General features: G+C 32.0%; 2 long non-coding RNA genes across 2 annotated transcripts; both read left to right on the plus strand.

The window, feature by feature from the left end:
• The first annotated feature begins 5306 nt into the window (after positions 1-5306).
• Positions 5307-5797, plus strand: LOC148174577 (uncharacterized). Its single transcript, XR_015770157.1, has 4 exons — positions 5307-5453; positions 5501-5600; positions 5654-5758; positions 5792-5797. It is a non-coding gene; the product is annotated as an uncharacterized LOC148174577 (long non-coding RNA).
• Positions 5798-5806: 9 nt separating this feature from the next.
• On the plus strand, positions 5807-6221 carry LOC148174578 (uncharacterized). Its single transcript, XR_015770092.1, has 2 exons — positions 5807-5956; positions 6013-6221. It is a non-coding gene; the product is annotated as an uncharacterized LOC148174578 (long non-coding RNA).
• Positions 6222-23833: the final 17612 nt, after the last annotated feature.

Raw genomic sequence — 23833 nt, forward strand, 5'->3', positions numbered from 1 at the left:
ATTGGTAAGTGGAAAAAAATGTTGCGACCAGTTTCGGCACTAATGCGTTAGAATCGTTTGCATAATTCCGCTAATGGACGCTTTTCCGAGGCTTTCCGTGGGCTGAAACCCAAAGTGATTCATGGCGCCTTGAAGAACAATCGAAAATATAAATTTGTCTTCATTGCCATTGGAATTCTTCCGCGTTGGTAATAAATCAATTTTCGGCAACAATATAAAGATGTCCCTTCCCACACGCCCACTGAAACAACGACGTGTAATTGGCGGTGCGGTAAAATTACATTGCGCCAAATTAAAATAACAAAGCAATAAAAGCGAGGCCTCCGGACTGCTAAAGGTAAAATAAATGAAATTATTATTTCATGAAAACCCGAGCAAAAAATTCATCAGCATAGATTAACATTCAAATTAATACAAACATTTTAACATCGGCTCCAATTAGGCTGATTATATGAAATGGTTTTGTCAACACGGTAATTTGCAGACCGATTTTCTTCAGATTGAGGAAAACTAATTTGTTACTAATTGCAGGGATGTTGAATGCGAGCTTTGCGGTGTCGAGTGCGTGTACGAGCCAAGGCTGAACCCATAATAAAAGGAATGTATAATTTATTTGGGCGAAAAATTCGAATTAATGTAAATATATACAGTGTGTGCCAAAATTACTTACTTTGACCACCACCAGCACCCAGAGTACTTCTTCTCTTCGTGGCGTTTTCGGATCAACTACCGTTCAAAAACCAAACTTAGCGAAAGTAAAAAAGCGTTTCCGGCAACAGCAGGAATGGATTCGAAATTTGATGTTGATTTTTGTCCTTCCGCTGCTTTCCTCGTGATCTTAAGAAACATGAGAAAAGTGGGTATGTAAATAAGCGCTGAAATTGCCCGCTTGTTTATGCAATTACACTTCAGCAAAGGCAATAAAATGATTTGTGTCTTAATCAATCACTTCCATTAAAGGACAAGATAATTTAACACCGCTGCTGGAAACAAAGAAGTGTTGGATTTTTTTTGCGCCAAGGCAAGATTTGGTTATAAAATTTCAAGTCACACCAGATTGAAGACAATGTGGTCTTGTCTCAAGAGGTGAATCGTCTGATAAAAAGGTCAAGGGAAAGAAATGGATGACGGGAATTAAATAATGACAGATTCGAAGTTAATTGTTGATAAGCCGAGATGCGGAAGGTGCGAAATTTGCATAAGCATCGTAAATTACTTAATTAATTAATTACAGAATTTTAGAACAAAAAATAGAGGTTTTGAAAATTCTTATTTTAAGACATCCAAAATGTTTTAATCTTTTTTATAAAAATTCGTATCTTTGTTAGTTTTTACATTATGAATATAAAATTTGGAAAAGTTAATATTTCTAATGTGCTTATTAACTGTGTCAAAATACAAATTTTTAAATAAAAAATTGAGATTTTAGTACAAAAAGTACAAAATTTAAAAAGAAAAACAATTTTTTTAAAAATTTTCAATTTAGAACAAACCAAAAATTTTGAACTTTTTTTTATTAAAATTACTATCTTTGTTACTTTTCAAGTTCTAACAATGACATTTGGAACAGTTACTTTTTCTAAAGTATTCATTAACTGTGTCAAAGTATAAAATTTTAAAACAAGAAATAGAGATTTAAGAAAAATCATTTAAAACAAACCAAAATTTTTTAAATTTTTTCAATAAAATTTAAATCTTTGTTAGTTTTTACGTCATGTCTGTGAAATTTAGAGACGTTCCTATTTTTAAAGTGCTAATTACATGTGCCAAAGTACAAAATAGAACAAAAAATAGAGATTTTAAAAAATTTCGTTTTTGAACAAACCAAAAATCTTTAAGATTTTTTATTAAAATTCGTATTTTTGTTAGTTTTCAAGTTACAACAATGAAATTTAAGACAGCTGCTATTTCTAAAGTATTCATTAACTGTGCCAAAGTGCAAAATTTAAACACAAAAAATAAGAACAGATTCGAAGTTAATTATTGTTGATGAGCAAAGAAGCGGAATGTGCAAAATTTGCATAAACAACGTAAATTACTTAATTAATTAAATGGTTTTTGAGAAGACAACGAACAAAATTGGGTAAATTATTGATTAGTCTGTCTCTAAGTTGCGTTTTTTCTGTTGCTGATGTATCTCAGCTCTAATCTTTTAACATTTTATTACTCTACGTTGTAAAAGAATTAAATTTATGCTAACCTTTTTTCCAAGATTATGTTACGTAAGTTACATCGAAAAACTAGTTCTAATAAAATAAATAATGGATGCCTCGGTATAATGGCTTCTTAATGGTTGTGTCATTTTGGAAACGCAAGAAATTATTCACTTGAAAACGAGATTTTTTAACAAAATGAAGAAGAAGACTAAGAAGTCCGACAATCCAACAGAACAATAGTTCTAAAGCTGTTCCGAAAGCATCTAAAAAAATTTTTGTGTTCAAAAAAATCTAAAAATCATTGAAAATTTCGCAGAATTTGAAACGACATTTAAAATCTACTACGTGGTGCTCGAAATAATATTCCTGCGCCGAATAATAATAATTATTCAGGCCGCAATAACTGTCTATATTGTCTGAAAACTGTACATTTAATCCCCATTAATCGCACCGCCTCCATGCACTTAATTTTTATGGCACCGATAAGAAACCGCCGCTAAATCACCTAAAAACAAAGACTCGAAAATATCTTGAATGAAGCCTTCATATATCACTCAACCTTGACACTTGGCTCCTGAAAACCTGAAATCTCAACACATCTCGTTGCACACGCATCAAAGAAAACCGGTCAATTAAAAATCAATTAAACAAAGGATGATTGACACGGATTGGCGGAAGCGTCGGTTGACAGGCCTTAATAAGGAAATCGAAAATATGCAAAGTTCGATTTGGGTGTGTGCTTAAAAGGGGTAATAACAGTGCAACTAGAGGAAGTTCCACGCCGAAATTTGCATTCTATGCAAGGTTTCTATTGATGAAGACAAAGTCGATTCTTTGAGGAAAAGAGAAGGTAAACTAGATCAGAATGAAGACTTAAATGTCAACAGGAAAACTTGTCTAGACAATGAATCTGTTTTCGTGATAGTATGCTCGTACTATGACATTTATTTTTAATTCATCGCTAATTTTTTCCATGAATATTAATGGTGTTTTGGGATTATAAATGGTGTTGTGGTGAAGCAAACTCTGAATCTGGGCGGGACTATATAATTAAAAAACGATTGGGTTTTGGGCAAATACCAGCTAAATATCATTCAAAGACGATGGGAAATGGTAGCCACAATTAGCGCGAATAAATTAAAGAAGCTTTCGGTTTCCGTAAACAGCAAGGATAATGGCTTTTGTAATTTATTATTATGATTAGTCCAATTTATTCAGTAACCAACTAACTTTTTCGTTAAAAATTTGGCTTTAAATATTTCAGAAAGTCGATAATGTATGTATGTCAAATTTTTGAGATCGATATTTTTGAAGCAAACTTGTGTTATTTTAGCTCATTTTACGCAGAATTTCATGCAAATTTCTAATCCTAGCTTAAAATTCACGTCCGACAGCAAATAAATGAGTTATGACCGATTAAAATTTTGAAGAATACCTACATGAATTTTATTTTTCTATTTATTTATTCCCCAAAGTGCCGAAAACATGTCATTTAAATCCGAAGGTGAGACAATAAAAGCTCATCCGAATTATTGCCCCGTCATGCAATTACCCGGCAATGGGGAATAACATTAAAATAGCCACACCCCAATCAGGTGCAATGCTATTAAATTCAAAGATTCCAAACTGAAGGACAGACTCTCCCGGATGTTTGTAGAGCAAGAAAAAATATTCCCACATCACATGTCGACAAAACTAGCTTAAATTAAACTTCATTATCCAAATTCTGAATCTTAATAAATTTCGCATTTTTGCACGTGACCGATCAACCCATAAAAGTCAACTGTCGGCAATTTATTTCCTCAATAAATTATGAGCCGAAATTTTTCATTTTCGTTTTATTAGCCGGCGACTAATTTCAGTGGCGAGTGGGCTGAGACATCAGCATTATTGTTCAACAAGAGTCATAAATCACCGAAGAGTTCAGAGAGTTCATTTTGGAATTTCGTTTAAAAGTGCAATTTGTATTAATAATTTAAAGGACGGGATTTTTGCATGAATAAGAATGAGCGTTTGGAATTTATGATTTGGAAATTTTACTCGCGGATTTTAAATTCAAATTGTCGCCACATTATGGGAGAATCAGTCAAAACTTGACAGTTGCTAGTGGAGAGTGTATTCATTACAGGTATCTAACTTTAGTAATTTTTGGGCTACAACTATGAAATTTGGGGAAATTACTAATTCCGAATCGTGTATTATGTCTACCAAATTGCAAGATTATTGAGCAAAAAACAGCAATTTTAGAAATTTTTATTTCTAAGATTTGACAAAAAAATCCTACACCAAAAATTCGTAAGTTTGGTAATTTTTGTGCTACAACTATGACATTTTTTTAAACGTTATTTTAATTAAACTTAATAATCTACAAGCGTGTAATTGGAATGACCTAAACTTATAATTTTCTCCGTGTCTTCTCGTCGATACAATAATTGATTTGTTATCCCTAATTTTTCCTATTATTTTCCGTAAATAGAAATCCACGAAAATTAATTTAATTATTTAGGTCAGTCCATCCAGTTCTCTATAGATTCGCACCATGAAAGGTAGCTCCAACCATCAAAACTTTTTTTTTCTACACCTTTTTGCAGGCGAAAACTTTTTCAAACTTGCCAAACCAAAACTTGAACAACAAACCTTTAAAAATTTATATGGTTTCCACAAAAATATTCCTAACTTGCTCAAGTTTTTGTTTCAAGGTTACCTCTTTTTAAAAGTGTTCGAACTTTGGTACTTTGTACAGTACGGCCCTGGATATTTCTTCTTAATTTACGTAAGTAAAATTTCAGTGACTAAATTCCAATTCGCTCATTTCAGACGTTGTCTTGCTTCTTGCTCCAACCGCTAACAAATGAAATAGCCACGAAGGGAGTCTACACTTTTCAGACATGAAAATTCGAAGATGCGCCCCCAGAAATCAAGAAAAAGCTCGAAAAACAGAATTTTGGTTCACTTTGTTTATGCTAATTTCGTTATTCTTTGGAGTAGTCGTTGTGGTGGCTTTGATCGTACCAACGAAAAGCGACAAGGATTTTATTTATACTTATAAACTCATAGAGACATATTCAGGAAACTGGGTAATTTAAAATAATTGGAGCTCTTCAGTGCAACTTTATTTTTCAGGCAGAAATTTTAATTTGGTTATCAAAATTAGCCCTTCCTCCCATGGGCTATATCAACATTACTATTCCCGTGTTTACAGAAGGAAATGCTGATCCACCACGTAAGAAGAATCAACAACGAAGACGTTGAAACCAATCTCACAAATTGCATCAAATTTCACGTCTATTTTATCACGTACGAAGCTTCAAAATTCGCGTCAATTTCATGAAGGTTTTTTCCAGGAACTGTCGCAAGGTCTTTCGCCCTTTGAACGTCGTTTTATTGCCCTACGTAATAATTGGTACTTCGTTTCTTATCAGCATTGTCGTCTTCTGTTTCATGGTGTTATTTTCTGAGTGGTATTATTTACTTCTAAACTGTTTTTTTGATTTTAGTACGAAGGTTCCTTGTCTGATCAGTACTTTCGTTTGCCAGCTTTCGTGGTTTCTATTTTTATGTTGGCAGGATATGCAGTGACTGGTCAAATTTTCAAAGATTATGTGAGTTGAGTGTTTGGTTCTTCTTTTTTATAGTTTTAACAGTCTTCAGATCTTATGGAAGCGTTGTATGAAGTGGATTGGTACCAATGGAGTGATAGAAATAAAAAAATGTATTTGCTGTTTTTAATGAATGCTTCTGCGAACATTGGGATACAGTTTTCTGAGAAGACGTCGCTGGATTACAATTTGTTTTTACGGGTAGGTACAGTAGTTACAAGCTTAAGATGGTTACTACATAATGTTTTTTATTTCAGATTATGAACACGTTCTTTTCGGCAATTTCGGTTGTTTATGGCATGCAGAAGAGTTAAATAATAATTACGTATTTGAACGCAATTAGCAGTTCCACTTTTATAATGTTAAAACACTTTTACTTTTGTAATGAGCATCTTCAAGAATGGAATGTCAAGTTCACTACCAGCATGTTACTCTGACAATTGCACTTATTACATGTAGTTTATAAATGTTTGCAAAAGAAATAACCACAAACCAAAAATTCGTAACTTTGGTAATTTTTGTGCTGCACATATGAAATTTAAAGAAGTTATTATTTTTGAGTTGTTTATCATTTCTACCAAATTGCAAGACTATTGAGCAAAAAACACCTGTTTTAGAAATTTTTATTTCTAAGACTTGTCAAAAATGTCTGACATCCTCCACCAAAAATTCGTAACTTTGGTGATTTTAGTGCAACAACAATGAAAATTAAAGAAGGTATTATTTTTGAGTCGTGTATTATTTCTACCAAAGTCTTTAAAAAAAATTATTTCTAAGACCTGGCAAAAATGTCTGACGTCCTCCACCAAAAATTCGTAACTTTGGTAATTTTTGTGCTAAAACTATGAAATTTGGGAAAGTTATTATCTCTCTCAAATTGCAAAATTGTTGAACAAAAAACACCAATTTTATAAATTTTTTTTTCTAAGACTTGGCAAAAATCTCAGACATTCTCCACTTGAGCTGCTCTGTCCTTGATGCATAACTCAAAGGTATAAATGTCATTTTCGTCCACAAAAAATTATTAAAAATCATCCCAAAAAGATTCCTTGAAAACAGATTACGGTCAATTTTTCATTTATTTGTAAAGAAAACCCAAGTTATTTGTGCTCATTTAACGCAAAACTTAAGCAAATAAGAAAACGTATTTGGTATTACTAACAAATGCAGCGTCTGTGTTGAAGGTGAAGTATACTGAAAATGTTTCTGTGAACTAGCAACGAGCTCAAGAGGTAAAATCGTTGTGGTTGAAGAAAAAAACTGATTTGGTTTCAGGTACTGAAAGCTGCGTATTCAGCAGTTTCAGTTATTTGGATGCTTTTGCAAAATTCGAGTAATGCGAACTAACATATAAGAATTATCAAAATTACAATTTATTCCCCAAACACCATGGGGTTTGATACGTCAACAAACAACTGAGTAATGGCCGTTTGAATTTTTGAGTAGTCGCCAGAGAGTCAAATTTTTAAAGGTTTGAAATTAGCAGTGCTCTATATCTCAGGAATTTTTGAAATGTCAACTAATACAAAACTCCAGGCAGTAATGTGACTTTTTTTTACTTTTATGTACTTAAATAACTAATAAATGAATGTCTGTATTTGAACTAACTACAAGGCAAATTGTTCACATTAGAACTCATTCAAAAATAAACTAATAATGATTTACATAAAATATCATCATTAATTTTATTTTATTTGAACTAATGTTTCGTCTGAGTGCCTTCAATAATAAATTGTACTTTTAAAATGAGAAGCACATTTTTCGAATATTCCGTCTGAATTTTGTCATATTTTCATGTTTCTTTCTCTTAAACTTTCGTACAGTTTGGATAATTTTGTAGTCCAATAATATTTCTATTCATATCTAATTTGCTTCCTCATGTTGTGTAAACATATTGGATTTATTTTATTATACACAATTGCCAATAAATTGATCATTCCGACAAGCAATTTCCTATTTTAACATACTTAGGACTAATGTATTCGATTTTGTTGCACATTAGTGCATGAATTTATTTTAAAATATTAATGAATTTTATTGATTTTAGTTTACCTTCTTGATCCTCTGAAATTTACCGTTATAGTTTCTGAAGTTTTCAATACGAAAGTGAAGATGGAAAGTACGTAACAATTTTAAATTACGTTTTCTAGTTATTAATTTTTTTCTAGACAATTTCACAAAAATTCCCGATTTTCTAACAATCAAAATTTTTAAATTCAAAATCGTCAAACTTTTTTTACTGGCCATGAAAACAGTCTATATAGGACTGGCTTTGTTTCAAGGATACCTCTTCTTAGAAAAGTTTCAGTGGCATTATTTTATTAATTATGGACCAATGTACTGCATCTGGCTATATGTAAGTTCCTTAAGAAAAAAATCAAGACACAATTTCTTTTCTTAGTGTACCACATGCTTCTTGGTCCAACCAAAATTTGTCGACATCATAACGACATATTTTCGACAGATTCAGGTTTGGAACAACGTGCCTCCAGAAGTACAAAGAAAATTCCGTAAAATGAATTTTTGTATCACTCTGTATATGTTGGCAGTGTTGGCCATAGGAGTATTATTAAGTGCAGCGATTGCAACGCCCACAAAAGACGACAATGAGTTGTTTTTTTCAATGGGCATTTTATCCACTTATTTCGGAAAATGGGTACCATTCATTTAAACTTTGCTTTCAGAAAACTAAAATTGTGGTTAAAGGGCTCAACTTTGTTTTCAATCTCGAAAATTGCTGTTATCCCGCTTGTTTATGTGACAACAGCAACTCCAGCTTTTATGCTGCTTTGCTGCGTTAAAAATGTGAATTTTCAAAAGTGGATGCTTATGTACCATTTTGGCACCATCAATGCTGGTTATGAAAATAATGGTTTTGAGAAGTCGACATACTTTAATTATCAACTGGAAATAAAGAAGAGGTTGCGGTTTTGTGCCCATCGCCATGCCCATTTCATGAAGTAGTTACGTTTCTAATTAATTTTTTTTTTCTAATTTGTAGAGTAACTGCAGGTATTCTCAAGCAGCTTTGGCCAAAACTCAAATTTTCGTCCTTCCTTTCCAATATATGGCCATCCTGATGATGGTCAGCATTATTTTTTTTGCTTTCATGGTAAAGTTTCTTACCCAAGAGCATTCTAAGTCTTCCATAGTTTACAGGTTCCTTATCTGATCAGACTTTTCGCATCATCACTTTAGGCCTAAGTGGTATATTTGCTTTTGTAGGAACAACTGTAGCCGGTCAACAAATCGAAGACATTGTAAGTTAAAAAAAAAACTTTCTAATTATTTCAAGTCTGAGGATATTTTATGGGCTTTGAGCGAAGTTGAATGGTACCACTGGAATGAAGCAAATAAGAAAACGTATTTGGTATTACTAACAAATGCAGCGTCTGTGTTGAAGGTGAAGTATACTGAAAATGTTTCTGTAAACTACCAACGAGCTCAAGAGGTAAAATCGTTGTGGTTGAAGAGAAAAACTGATTTGGTTTCAGGTACTGAAAGCTGCGTATTCAGCAGTTTCAGTTATTTGGATGCTTTTGCAAAATTCGAGTAATGCGAACTAACATATAAGAAATCTACAATTTTCAATGCAATTTTTCATGGTTTTTAAAAGTATTCCAAAAATAAGTACTGACTGGTATTGAGCTAAATTTTTGAGCAAATCTTCTTGGTCGATTTCTCACTTATTTTTAGCGTAAACTTGCGTTTTTATAGCTCATTTTATGCAGAATTTTACGCAGATTCCAAATCTGGGCTCGAAATTTAGATACGACAACAAATAACTGAGTAATGGCTTTTTGAATGTTTGGGTAGTCGTCAGAAAGTCAAATTTTCGAAGGTTTGAAAGCAGCAGTGCTCTATATCTCCGGAATGTTTGTAATGTAAGCTAATACTAAACTTTAGGCAGTAATGTGGCTTTTTTTACTTTTATCTACCTAAATAACTAATAAATGAATATCAGTATTTGAACTAATTTCAAGGTAAATTGCTAACATTAGAACTTATTCCTAAACAAACTAATATTAATTTACATGACATTTTATCATTAATTTTATTTTATTTGTGTCTTTATTAATAAATTGTACGTTTAAAATGAGAGGCAACACAAATTTTTGGAATATTCCGTCTGAATTTTGTCATATTTTCATGTTTCTTTCTCTTAAACTTTAGTACCGTTTGGATAATTTTGTAGTTCAATTATATTTCCATTTATATCCAATTTTGCTTTCTGAGTCATTCACCAACGTTGTGTAAACAATATTTTATTATGCACAATTGCCAATAAATTAATCATTCCGACAATCAATTTCCTATTGTAACATACTTACTACTAATGTATTCGATTTTGTTGCACATTAGTACATGGACTGATTTTGAAATATTCATAAATTTTATTGATTTTAGTTTAGCTTCTTGATCCTCTCAAATTTAGCGTTATAGTTTCTGCAGTTTTCAGTGAGAAAGTGAAGATGGAAGGTACGCAACTATTTTAAATTACGTTTTTTAGTTATCACATTTTTTTTAGACAATTTGACAAAAATCCCCGATTTTCTAACAATCGAAATTTTCAAATTCAAAATCGTCAATTTTTTTGTACTGGTTATGAAAACTATCTGTATAGTACTGGCTTTGTTTCAAGGTTACCTCTTTTTAAGAAGGTTTCAATGGCATTATTTTGTTAATTATGGACCGATGTACTGCATCTGGCTATACGTAAGTTCCTAAAGAAAAAAATCATAAAATAATTTTTTTTGTAGTGTACCACATGCTTTTTGGGCCAACCAAAATATATCGATATCATGACAACTTATTTTCGGCAGATCCAGGTTTGGAACAACGTGCCTCCAGAAGTACAAAGAAAATCTCGTAAAATGAATTTTTGGATCACTCTGTATATGTTGGCAGTGTTGGTTATAGAAGTATTGTTAGGTGCAGCGATTGCAATGCCTACAGAAGACGACAACGAGTTGATTTTTTTGGTGGACATTTTCAGCACTTATCTCGGAAAATGGGTACCATTCTTTCAAACTTTGCTTACAGAAAACTAAATCTGTTGTGGTTAAAGGGGCCAACTTTGTATTCAGTCACAAAAATTGGTCTAATTCCGCTTGTTTATGTGACAGCAGCGACTCCAGCTTTTATGCTTCTTTGTTGCGTTAAAAACGGGAATTTTCAAAAGTGGATGCTGATGTACCATCTTAGTACCATCAATGCTGGTTATGAAAATAATGATTTTGAAAAGTCTACTTACTTTAAATATCAGCTGGAAGTAAAGAAGAGGTTGCGTTTTTGTGCCCACTGCCATGTTCATTTCTTAAAGTACCCACGTATTCAACTAAAAGTTTTTTTTTTAATTTATTGCAACTTGCAGGTATTCTCAAGCAGCTTTGGCCAAAACCCAAATTTTCGTCCTGCCTTTTCAATATATGGCCATTCTAATGATAGCCAGCATTATCTTTTTTGTTTTTATGGTAAAGTTTCTTACTTAAAAACATTCTAATTTTTTCATAGTTTACAGGTTCCTTATCTGATCAGACATTTCGCATCATAACTTTGGGTCTAAGTGGTATATTTGCCTTTTTAGGAACAACTGTAGCCGGTCAACAAATCGAAGACATTGTAAGTTAAAAAGCAAACTTTCTAATTTTTTCTAGTCTGAGGATATTTTATGGGCTTTGACCGAAGTTGAATGGTACCACTGGAATGAAGCAAATAAGAAAACGTATTTGATATTATTGACAAATGCAGCGTCTGTGTTGAAGGTGAAGTATACTGAAGATGTTTCTTTGAACTACCAACGGGCTCTGGAGGTAAAATCGTTGTAGTTGAGGAGAAAACTGATTTTGGTTTCAGATAGTGAAAGCTGCGTATTCGGCAGTTTCAGTTATTTGGATGCTTTTGCAAAATTCGAGTGGTTAAGCTCGAACTAGCAAATATAAGCAATCCACAATTTTTAATGCAATTTTTTACAATTTTCAAAAATATCACAAAAATAAGTACTGACTGGTATTGAGCTAAATTTTTGAGTAAACCTTCTTCGGTCGATTTCTCGCTTATTTTTTGGAGTAAACTTAAATTATTATACATCAGTGTACGTAGAATTTTCCGCAAATTCCAAGTCTAAGATTTAAATTTATATCCGACAACAAATAACTGAGGTATAGCCGATCAAAGTTTGAATAGTTGACTTTCAATTTTTTTCTAATTTTTAAAGTTAAGTATCTCGAAAACTATTAGAGGTATTAAGATGCGGTTTGCGCCATCGTTTTTCTCGGCTCATTCTACGTTGGGAAAAGTGTTTAAAAGCCCAAAATTTAATAATCAATTTTTTGCGAAAAAAAAATCCTATTCAAACGATAAAATTTTTTCAATTTTTTGGCCATAACTCGTAAACTATTTGTCCGATTGATTTCAAGTTTGGTCATTAGATATATCTTGAGCTTATTTTTTTATTGATATAAACACAAAAATATTTGTAGTCGTTTTTACTTTGAAAACAGTGATAGGTAATCAACTCAAAATGTCCTCTTTAAAACAGTTTTTGATCAAATCAACGGAAAGAAATGACTGAGTTTTGGCTCTTCAACATTTCGAAAAGTAAATTTGCAGTTTAAAAATTTTTAATGCTTGATATCGCTGAAGCTGCAGAAAGAACCACCGCGTACTTTTCACATTTTATCTGTCAATCCAAGCATTTAAACTCCAAGTAATCAAAGTTAAAAAAATAGAGATAATCAAGCGACAGCCACGTCTATAACTAAGACGCTTTGTTTATCTTTTTTTTATGCATGGATTGGATATCTAGTCGGCTATTCTTAGTAATCCTGTCATAATAAAGCATCTAATAAATCGATCAATTGAACCTTTTACTTCATAATAAGTCATTTATTTTGATTTACTTTTATACTTAGGACATCTAATGCTTATGATGATGTCATTTCGACTTTACGGACAGTTGATTTTAAAATATTCATATTTTCATTGATTTAACATTACTTCCTCTATTCTCTTACTTCATTATTTTTACTGTTGTTCATCAGAAGTGAAGTTGACTTAAACATGGAGGGTAAGCAACAAATCTAAACTTATTTCAACGCATATTTATGACCTCTTTCAGACGATTTCATGCAAATACCATTTTTTCTAACAATTTTAATTTTTCACAACAAAATCGTGAAAGTTTTCGTACTAGTCATGAAAACCGCCTGTATAATATTCGCTTTAATTCAAGCCTACTTCTTTCTAAAAAAATTCCAATGGCAATTCCTCGTGAATTACGGACCGTTGTACTGCATTTGGTCTTATGTAAGTCCCAAAAGAAAAAAAAAATTGCTAATTTCATTCCGAAGTGCACCACCTGCTTCTTATGCCAACCAGAACTTGCAAACATTATAACTATTTACGCTCGACACGTTAAAATTTGGACCATAAACGACGCGCCTTTCCCAATTCGAAGGAAAGTGCGGAAGATGGAATTTTGGATCACTCTGTATATGTGTGCGGCGTTGATCATCGGTGTTTTGTTAGGGGTGGCGATCGCATTGCCTACAGAGAACGACCGCGATCTGCTCTTTTTGGTGGACATGTTTTACACTTTTTCCGGGAAATGGGTAGAGATGGGAAATTTTTAGTCAGGAAAAAATAAAGTTGTTGTGGTTTAGGGACCAACTTTGTATTCTGGTATTAAAATTGGAATTATTCCGATTGTGTACGTTACAGTGGTCACTCCAACGTTCGATCTTCTTTGCTGTATTGGGCATGGAAATTTACAGAAGTGGATGTTGATGTACCATATCAGTACCATCAATGATGGGTGCGAAAATGCTGAATTTCTGACGTCTACACACTTTAAATACCATCAGGAAGTGAAGAAGAGGTTGCTTTATTGCGCCGAGCGACATGTTCATTTTTTAAGGTACGTATCTATCAAAAGTTTGTTTTTTTTTTTAATTTGTTGCAGGCATTCTCGGGTCGCTCTAGCCAGAGCCCAAATTTTCGTCCTTCCTTTCCAATACATGGGCACATTCATGATGGCCAGCATCATCATTTTTGCATTCTTGGTACCTACTCCTTCTATCTTAAGACTTTTCTCGATTTTTCCACAGTTTACAGGTTCTTTGTCCAATCAGTTTTTTCGCATCACAACTTTGGCCTTAAGTACTGCAATGGCTTTCGTAGGAACAGTTTACGTCGGTCAACAGATTGAAGACATAGTAAGTTAAAAAAAATACATCCTTATATTTTTTTTAAAGTCTGGGGATATTTTGCGAGCTTTGAATAATGTTGAGTGGTACTACTGGAATAAAGCAAACAAGAAAACGTATTTGATTTTACTTACAAATGCAGCGTCTATGTTAAAGGTGAAGTATACAGAAAAAGTTTCATTGAACTATGAACTGTCGCTGAAGGTAAAGTTCCTATTGCAATTTTAGAATTTAAATTTACTCTGTGTTTTAGATACTGAAAGTTTTGGTGTCAACAGTTTCGATTTTTTATAGCTTACAAAAGACACAAAAACACTTCTAAAATTATACAAAATTTTGTTAATATCTAATTTATTAATTATTCTTGTATTTTATATTAAGTTTTATGTATGTAGAAGACTAATTAAAAAAAAGTAGTACCTAATATGTACCTAATCAAAAATGCATCTAATAAAGTCAATTTTATCTATTTATTTATGATTTAAAAATTAATTAAAATACGGATTTAAAAAATTTTGATACGTTTTAAAAAGAAAATTTCAAAAATCTTTAACTCAAGTTCTAAAATTTTCTACTTTCGCATAGTTAATAATCACTTTAAAAATAGTAACTTCGCCAAATTTCAGTCATAACGTAAAAACTGACAAAAACTCGAAATTTTAATAAAAAAAAGAAAAAGTTTTTGATTCGTTCTAAAGTGAAAATTTCTAAAATCTTTATTTTAAGTGAATACTTTCGAAATAGTAACTTTCTTTAATTTCATAGTCATAACGTAAAAGCTAATAAAAATTTGTATTTTTAATAAAAAAAATGTCGAAAATTTTTGGTCGTCCTAAAATAAAAATTTCTAAAATCTTTATTTTTTGTTTTAAAATTTTGTAATGTGACCCAATTAATAAACACTTTAAAAATATTAATTTTCTTAAAGTTCATAGTCATAACTTAAAAACTAACAAAAATACGAACTTTCATAGAAAAAAATCGAAAATTTTTGATTGTTTTGAAATAAAATTTTCTAAAAGCTCTAATTTTTTTTCTAAAATTTTGTACTTTGGAACAGTTAATAAGCATTTTAAAAGTAATAATCTTCTCAAATTTGGTAGTCATAACTTAAAAACTAACAAAAATACGAATTTTATTAACAAAAATTGAAAATATTTGGTTGGTTCTAAATTAAGATTTTCTAAAATCTTGATTTCTTGTTCAAAAATTTTGCACTTTAACAAAATTAAAAAATATTTTAGAAATAGTAACTTCCTCAAATTTAATTGTCATAACTTAAAAACTAACAAAGATACCAATTTTAAGAAAACTCGATATTTATAGAAAAACTACAATTTTGCGGATGCCCAGAACAGTCAATGCCCTAATTAAAATTTTAATATTTATCTTAGTTTTAGAAACTTTTGAACGTTAGTGTACTCACTTATCTACTTACGGCTGCTAATGTTTATGATTACACCTTTGAAGATGAACATACTTTTGAAATATTCATTATCCCTATTGATTTTACATTACTTTCTTGATTCCTCCATTATTTCCCATGATCTTGCGAATCAATAAAAATGGAAGGTAAGCCACAATTTCTGATAATTTTCCGACTTTATTCGTCACTTTTTCTAGACGATTTCATGAGAATGCCATATTTCCTCGCCATTGAAATTTTTCAGTTCAAAATAGTTAAAATTTTTCTACTAGCCACAAAATCATTCTTGATCGGATTCTGTTCATTCCAAACTTACCTCTTTTTTAAAAAGTTCCAAGGAGACTATTTCCTCAACTACGGACCCTTTTACTTCATTTGTTTATACGTGGGTAAGTTCAAAAAAATTAAATTTTTCTATAAAGTTCCTTTCGTAGTGTACCACATGCATTATGTGCCAACCAAAATTTGCAAACATTACGATTTATTTTCGTCAGATTCGAATCTGGAAGATTAGCGAGGCGCCTCATGAAATCCAAAAAAGAGCCCGTAGAATTGAATTTTGGATCACTCTGTATATGTTTGCAGGTTTAATCATGGCGGTAATTTTAGGACTATCGCTTGCATTGCCCACAGAGGACGACTCCGAGTTAATTTTTTTGGTGAACATTTTTTACAACTATTTTGGAAAATGGGTACTTTTGTATTTCTGGTGTCAAAAAAATTAATTTCGCTCGTTTTAGGGGCCAAGTTTGTATTTTGTAGTAAGAATTGGTTTTATTCCAACTGTTTATATGACCATGACGACTCCAGCTTTCTTTGTTCTTTGTTGCATTGGGCACGCGAATTTAGAAAAGTGGATGCTGATGCATCATTTTAGTACCATCAATGCTGGGTACGAAAATTGCGATTTTCAGTGTCAAAAGGAAATAAAGAAAAGATTGCACTTATGCGCCGAAAGTCACGTCTTTTTCTTTAAGTACGTGTAAACACCAGAAGATTCGTTTAACAGTTGATTACTTCTAGACTTTTCAAAGCAGCTTTGGCCGAACCCCAAATTTTCGTTCTTCCCTTTGCGTTTATGGGTACCATTCTGATGGCAAGCATTACCGTTTTTGGTTTTACGGTAACAGTTAGCAATGTAAGAATCTTCCGGAACTTTTCCTCAGTTTGTAGGTTCATTGTCGAATCAAATTCTTCGCATCACAACTTTGGGGCTAACAGCTGGAATTTCTTTTGCAGGAGCGGCTGTTGGTGGTCAAGCAATTGAAGACGTTGTGAGTTAACAAAATTACATTTTCTTATTTTTCAAGTCTGTGGATATTTTTCGCACTTTGACTGAAATTAATTGGTACCACTGGAACGAAGAAAATAAGAAGATGTATTTGTTTTTACTAATAAATACGGCGCCTGTGTTGAAATTGAAGTACACTGAAAAGGTTTCGTTAAATTATCGTCTTGCTCTGGAGGTAAACTCTTAAATTGGTCTTGTAAACTCTTGTGGACAAATATTTGTTTGTTTCAGATGGTGAAAGCTTTGTTTTCTACAGTTTCAGTCATTTATAGTTTACAAAACAAATAGTTTAAATAGTTGAAATTTATAGTTTAAAAAACACAAAATGGATTAAACTTGTGATCAATATTTATCTAAAATTTGTAAATTTGTTCATTGTAAATTTTTATTGCACGTTTCCACACGTTTTTTGACGAAAGTGAACCTACCAATGTAAGAAATTTCAATTGTCAAAATTGATTTTTACTAAAAAATTTGTTTTTAGATCTTCCGAAAGTCAAAATTTCGATTTTGTCGACTAAAACTTCTGAGGTCGATATCTCATTTATTTTTAGGAAGGCACACTTAGTTATTTACGCTCATTTTACGCAGACTTTCACGCAGATTCCAAATCTGTACTCAAAATTTACGTGCGACAACAAATAACTAAGTTATGGCCGATCAAAATCTTGCAAATGAGTTTTCACATTCAAAATCTGCAGATATCTAAAATTGCTCTTTGCAACAAACATGACGTATGAATTATTTTTTCTTGTGATTTTAATCCAATATTGGAGTTTTAACCAATAGCGAATTAAATATTTATCCCGACAATTACTTAGTTTTATCTATCCACGGGTAATATTATTGATGATTGCATATCGTTATTTTTGGAGAAAACTTACGTTAATTCAGTTCTCGCAGAATTTCACGCAGATTTCAAAACTGAACTCAAAATCGTGGTACGGCAAAAATTAACTGAATTATAGCTCTTCAAAGTTTCGGAAAAAATATCTTGTTGTTTTTAAGAATTGCTTTCTGCAAGTTTTCAGCAAGAAAAATGACGGACTAAATATGTATAAACTGTTTTTTTTTCTGAATTTTTGAGAATTCAGTCCAATATTGGAGTTTTCACCAATTGCAAATAAAATATTTAACTCGACAATTACCTAGCTTTGTCTATCAACGGCTAATGTTGATGATTGCACCTTTGAGGATAAACTAAATTTTGAAATATTCATAAGTTTCATCGATTTTAGATTACTTTCTTGATTCCTCCATTCCTGTCTTTGATGTGAATCCATAAAAATGGAAGGTAAGGAACAATTTCTACTAATATCCTAAATTAATTTATCACATTTTTCAGACAATTTCATGAAAATCCCGTATTTTTTAACCATAGAAATTTTCCAAATTAAAATAGTGAAATTTTTTGTCCTGGTCGTCGAAACGTTCTTTGTAGTTTTCGGTTTGTTTCAAGCATACTTCTTCTTAAAAGAGTTTCAAGGAATCTATTTCCTTACTTATGGACCGTTTTACTTTCTTTCTTTATACGTAAGCTCAAAAATCACAACCATTTTCAGCCAGATCAGGATTTGGAACATAAACGAGGTCCCTGTTGAAATTCAACGAAAAGCCCGAAAAATTGAATTTTTGATCACTGTGTATATGTTTGTGGTGTTACTCATTGCAATACTTTTAGGATTATCTCTAGCACTACCAACAAAGGATGATCAGAATTTGATTTATTTGAAGAATATTTCGTACACTTATTTTGGGAAATGGGTAGGTACTGATGAGACTCCCTTCGTCAGAAAAAAATAATAATTTGGGGTGATTTAGGGACGATCAGTATATTGGGTGATAAGAGTTAGTTGTATTCTGATTGTGACCATGACGACTCCAGCGTTCTTGCTGCTGTGCTGTATTGGGCATGCAAATCTACAAAAGTGGATGCTGATGCACCAATTTAGTACCATCAATGCTGGGTTCGAAAATTATGACTTTGGGAAGACTATTTTCTTTAGGTATCACCAGGAGTTAAAGAAGAGGTTATATGTTTGTGCCGTGCACCACGTCCTTTTTTTTAAGTACCTGTTGGTACCCACCAGTAGAGTCTTTTTTTAATTTGTCACTTCTAGGTAGTGCGGAGCCGCTTTGGCCAATGTACAAATGTTTGTTCTGCCTTTTGCATTTATAGGTACCATGATGATGGCCAGCATTATCGTTTTTGCCTTCACGGTATGATTTCTTTTTGGCTTTTAACTTTCTGATTCTAATTTTTGCCGCGGTTTACAGGGTCTTTATCTGATCAGTCCTTTCGCATCACAACTTTAGTGCTAAGTGCTGCACTCACTTTTGGAGAAGCTGTCATTGTTGGTCAAGAAATAGAAAACATTGTGAGTTAAAAAAAATGCATGAATAAATTTTCTTATTTTTTTTAAGTCTGTAGATATTTTACGGACTTTGAATGAAATTGAATGGTATCACTGGAATAAAGCAAATAAAAAAATGCTATTGATTTTATTAACAAATGCAGCATCTATCTTAAAGTTGAGCTACACTCAAGATGTTTCTTTTAATTATCGAATGGCTCTGCAGGTAAAATCGTTGTGGTGAACGGTCAAACTGAGCTTGTGTTTCAGATGGTGAGGACTTTGTATTCCACAGTTTCAGTCATTTATAGTTTACAAAAGACGAACAAAGGTTTTGTCAATTAATACAATTGAATGGGTTTCTGAACATTCTGGAAATCTGACAATTAGTTATTTTATCATCGCAATATTTGGAATTGCAACATTTACTAATAACTTGTTTGAATTAATAAATAACATATCAAATAAAATTGGAAATGATTATTTCAATCCACTCTTAAAATTCCTTTTTTTTGAAGAAATTGCAGTTTTTCGCGAAAATTTTGTGACTAAAACTATGCCAAATTTCTGATATCGATATCTTGCTTATATTTTGGAGTAAACTTGAGTTATTATACATCAGTGTAAGCAGAATTTTCCGCAGATTTCAAATCTAAGCTTGAAATTCAGATCCGACAACAAATTACTGAGTTATGTCCAAACAAAGTTTCGAATAGTTGATTTTCATTTTTCCTAATTTTTCTTAATTTTTAAAGTTAAATATCTCGGAAACTATTTGAGATATTTAGATGCTGTTTGCGCCATTCTTTTTCTCGGCTCATTTTACGTTATAAAAAGTGCTCAAAAGCCCGAAAATCAATAGTCAATTTTTTTCGAAAAAAAATTCTGACTCAAACGATAAAAAATTTTAATTTTTTTTATTTTTGACTATAACTTGTAAACTATTTGACCGATCGATTTCAATTTTAGCCAGTACAAAGATTTCGAGCTCCTCTTTCGATTGATGTAAAACACAAAAATATTAAATGTCGTTTTCATCTTAAAAACAATGATTGAAAATGATCTCAAAACAACCTCAACAGTTTTTGGCCAATGCTTCGTTTATTTATTAAGCAAACTCAACAAATTTGGACTCATTTTACGCAGAATGACACGCTAATTCCAAATCCGCAAGAGTGTCTCCTTTTGGTCAACAAATAACTGAGTTAGAGCCGTTTAAATTTTTGGATTGTCGCCAGAGGGTCAAATTTTTGAAGATTCGAAACAATTCGTGCTCAATATCTCGGAAACTATTACAGATATTGAGATGCGGATTGCGCCATCGCTTTTCTCGCAATTTTTTACATAAGAAATAGTTCTTAGATTTTCTAAAAGTCAAAAGTTGCGTTTTTTGCGAAAATTCATGACTAAAACTATGCCAAATTTCTGATATCAATATTTCGCTTATTTTTTGTAGTAAATTTGAGATATTATTATCATCATTTTACGCAGAATTTTTCGCAGATGCCAAATTCGGTCTCAAAATCTACGTACGATAACTAATAACAGGGTTATGTAGTCAGCCTCAATTCTCGTTCTGTATCTACCTTTGCGAGTGAGCAGTTTTTAAAATATTTATAATTCATCGATTTTTAATTACCTCTTTGATCTCCTCGGTGTCATTATTGCCTCTGATGTTTTAATTGACGCCACACGTGTCGAAAACACATCGCGAGGGCACCAAATTTTTAAATTGTATTGTGAGCGCTAAACCGAAAAGTACTTTTCCAAAATTCGTGGAATTTCTTAAATCTCTTGAGCTCAACGATGAAGTGTTTGTAAATTGCCAATATAATATTCATTCCGACAATTACTCATTTTACGTACTTAGGGCTAATGTTTATGATTTTGAAAATGAACTATATTTTGAAATATTCATCAATCGTATTGATTTAAGATTATTTTCTTGATTCCTTCATTATTGCTTATGGGACTTTTCCTCAGAACTGACGCCGTGAATGACTAAAAATGAAAGGTAAGCAACAATTTCCTCAAATTTTCAATCTATTTTTACTTTTTAGACAATTTCATGCGCATCCCCTATTTCCTGACAATCGAAATTTTCCAATTCAAAATCGTGAAATTTTTCGTAAGATTCATGAAAACATATTTTATAGTGCTCGGATTATTTCAAACTTATCTCTTCTTAAAAAGGTTTGAGTGGTCATTTCTCATCAACTACGGACCATTGTACTGCATCTGGCTCTACGTACATCCAGGAATTTTTTTTTAAAATCCCGCTAATAGTTTTTCGTAGTGTACAACCTGCATTTTGTGCCAACCAAAACTCGCAGACATTATAAATCATTTTCAGCAAGTTCAAATTTGGAAAATAAACAAACTGTCTCTTAAAATCCAAAAACAGGCGCGGAATATGGAATTTTGGATCACTCTGTACATGTTTCTAGGACTAGGCATGGGAATCGTGTTAGCTCTAGCCATAGCAATTCCCACAGATGAAGACTTCGATCTGATTTTCTTAGTGAACATTTTATACACTTATTTTGGAAATTGGGTACTTATTTGAATTTCCATTTTTTCATTAAAAAAAAACAAAAAATTGTGATTTAGGGACCAACTATGTACTCCATAGCTAAGCCTGGTCTTATCCCAGTTGTTTATGTAACAGTGACGACTCCAGTTTTCCTACTGTTTGAGTGCATTGGCCATGCGAATCTACAAAAGTGGATGCTAATCCACCATTTGGGTACCATCAAAGCTGGATACAAAAACTGCGATTTTGAGATGAGCACCGACTTAGAATACCAACAAGAGATAAAGAAGACATTAAAATTTTTCGCCGAGCGTCACATTCACTTTATCAAGTACCAACTTAATAGAATTAAGAATTTGTTAGTTTATTTTGTGATTTGCAGGCATTCTCGAACCGCACTGACCAAATCCCAAATTTTTGTTCTTCCCTTCATTTATATGGGGAATTTAATGATGGCCAGCATTATAATTTTTTCATTTATGGTACGATAAAATTTCTCTTAAGACACTCTAAATTTTTCTGTAGTTTACAGGCTCCTTGACAAACCAATTTTTTCGCATCACAACTTTGGGTTTGAGTTCTGTGTTGACTTTTGCAGGAGTTGTTGTTGTCGGTCAAGCAATCGAAAACATTGTAAGTGACCAAGAATAATGTTTTATGAATAATTTTTTTAGTCTGGGGATATTTTACGGGCTTTGAGTGAAGTTGAGTGGTACCACTGGAACGCATCAAATAAAAAGACGTATTTGATTTTATTAACAAATGTGGCGCCTTTATTGAAAATAAAATATACTGAAGAAAAGTCTTTGAATTATTCACTGACCCTGGAGGTACGGCGTAGTAAAAAAAATTTTTGAATAACTTTTTGTTTCAGGTAGTAAAAACTTTGTTTTCTACAGTTTCGGTTATTTATAGTTTGCAAAAAACACACAAAGGATTTATAAATTAAATTAAAACACTTGTGAAACTCGCATGGAATGTTTATTTCCCACACGTACGAATTATCACATTCGTCTGAGATTGATGTCTGCAAAATTAAATTATTTCTCCATTCTTACAACTAGTAGATAGTGCCTCCGTAACCACTTGTTATTGCTTGATTGTAATATTTATCTTGAAGCGTAGTTTAATAAAAGTTACGATTTTTAAGAAATTATACTTTTTGGATTTACCCTGAAAAATATACAAATAGAAGGAATGTATTGTTGAATTAACTAAAGTTATCTCGAACTTCTGGAGTCGATATCTTGTTAATTTTTGGAACAAACTTGCATCATTGGGTCTCATTTTACTCAGAATTTTACGCAGATTTGGGCTTTTGTTACATAAGAAATAGTTTTTAGATTTTTCAAAATGTTAAAAGTTGAAGTTTTTCGCGAAAATTCATGACTAAAACTATTCCAAACTTCTGATATCGATATCTCGCTTATTTTTTAAAGTAAACTTGAATTATTACACTCAAAATTTTCCGGAGCTTCCAAATCTGGTATTAAAATTTGGATCCAAAAACGAATAATTGAGTTATGGCCGATCAAAGTTTCGGATAGTCAATTTTCATTTTTCCTATTTTTTCCTAATTTTTAAAAAGCTCGAAAACTATTTGTCCGATCGATTTCAAATTTGACCAGTAGATACATCTTAAGCTCCCCTTTCGATTGTTGTAAACACAAAGGTATTAAACGTCGATTTTACCTTCAAAACAGTGATTGAAAATTACCCCAAAATGACCTCTTCAAATCAGTTTTTGGTCAATGTCTCGTTTATTTATTAAACAAATTCAACAAATTTCAGCTCACTTTACGCAGAATAAAATTTTTAATATTTGACAGCAAATAACTGAGTTATGGCCGTTTAAATTTTTGGGTTGTCGTCAGAGGGCCAAATTTTTGAAGGTTTGAAAGAATTAGTGCTCAATATCCCGGAAACTATTACAGATTTTGAGATGCGGTTTGCACCATCAATTTTCTTGCAATTTTTTACATAAGAAATAGTTTTTAGATTGACCAAAAGGAAAAGTTGCGGTTTTCGCGAAAATTCATGACTAAAACTATGACAAATTTCAGATATCAATATTTCGCTTATTTTTTGGAGTAAACTTGAGTTATTATATATACATCAGTGAAGGCAAAATTTTCTAAGCTTGGAATTGACATACGTCTACAAATAATTGAATTATGGTTGTTCGAATTTTGGGGTAGTCGCCAGAGAGCCAAATTTTTAAATATTTGAAACCATCATAAAAAGCTTATAAAATAAGCTCAATATCA

This window comes from Gnatocerus cornutus, chromosome 5 (genome assembly GCF_029298725.1).
Source record: "Gnatocerus cornutus isolate USDA-ARS CGAHR chromosome 5, icGnaCorn1.1, whole genome shotgun sequence".
Classification (NCBI taxonomy): Eukaryota; Metazoa; Arthropoda; class Insecta; order Coleoptera; family Tenebrionidae; genus Gnatocerus; species Gnatocerus cornutus.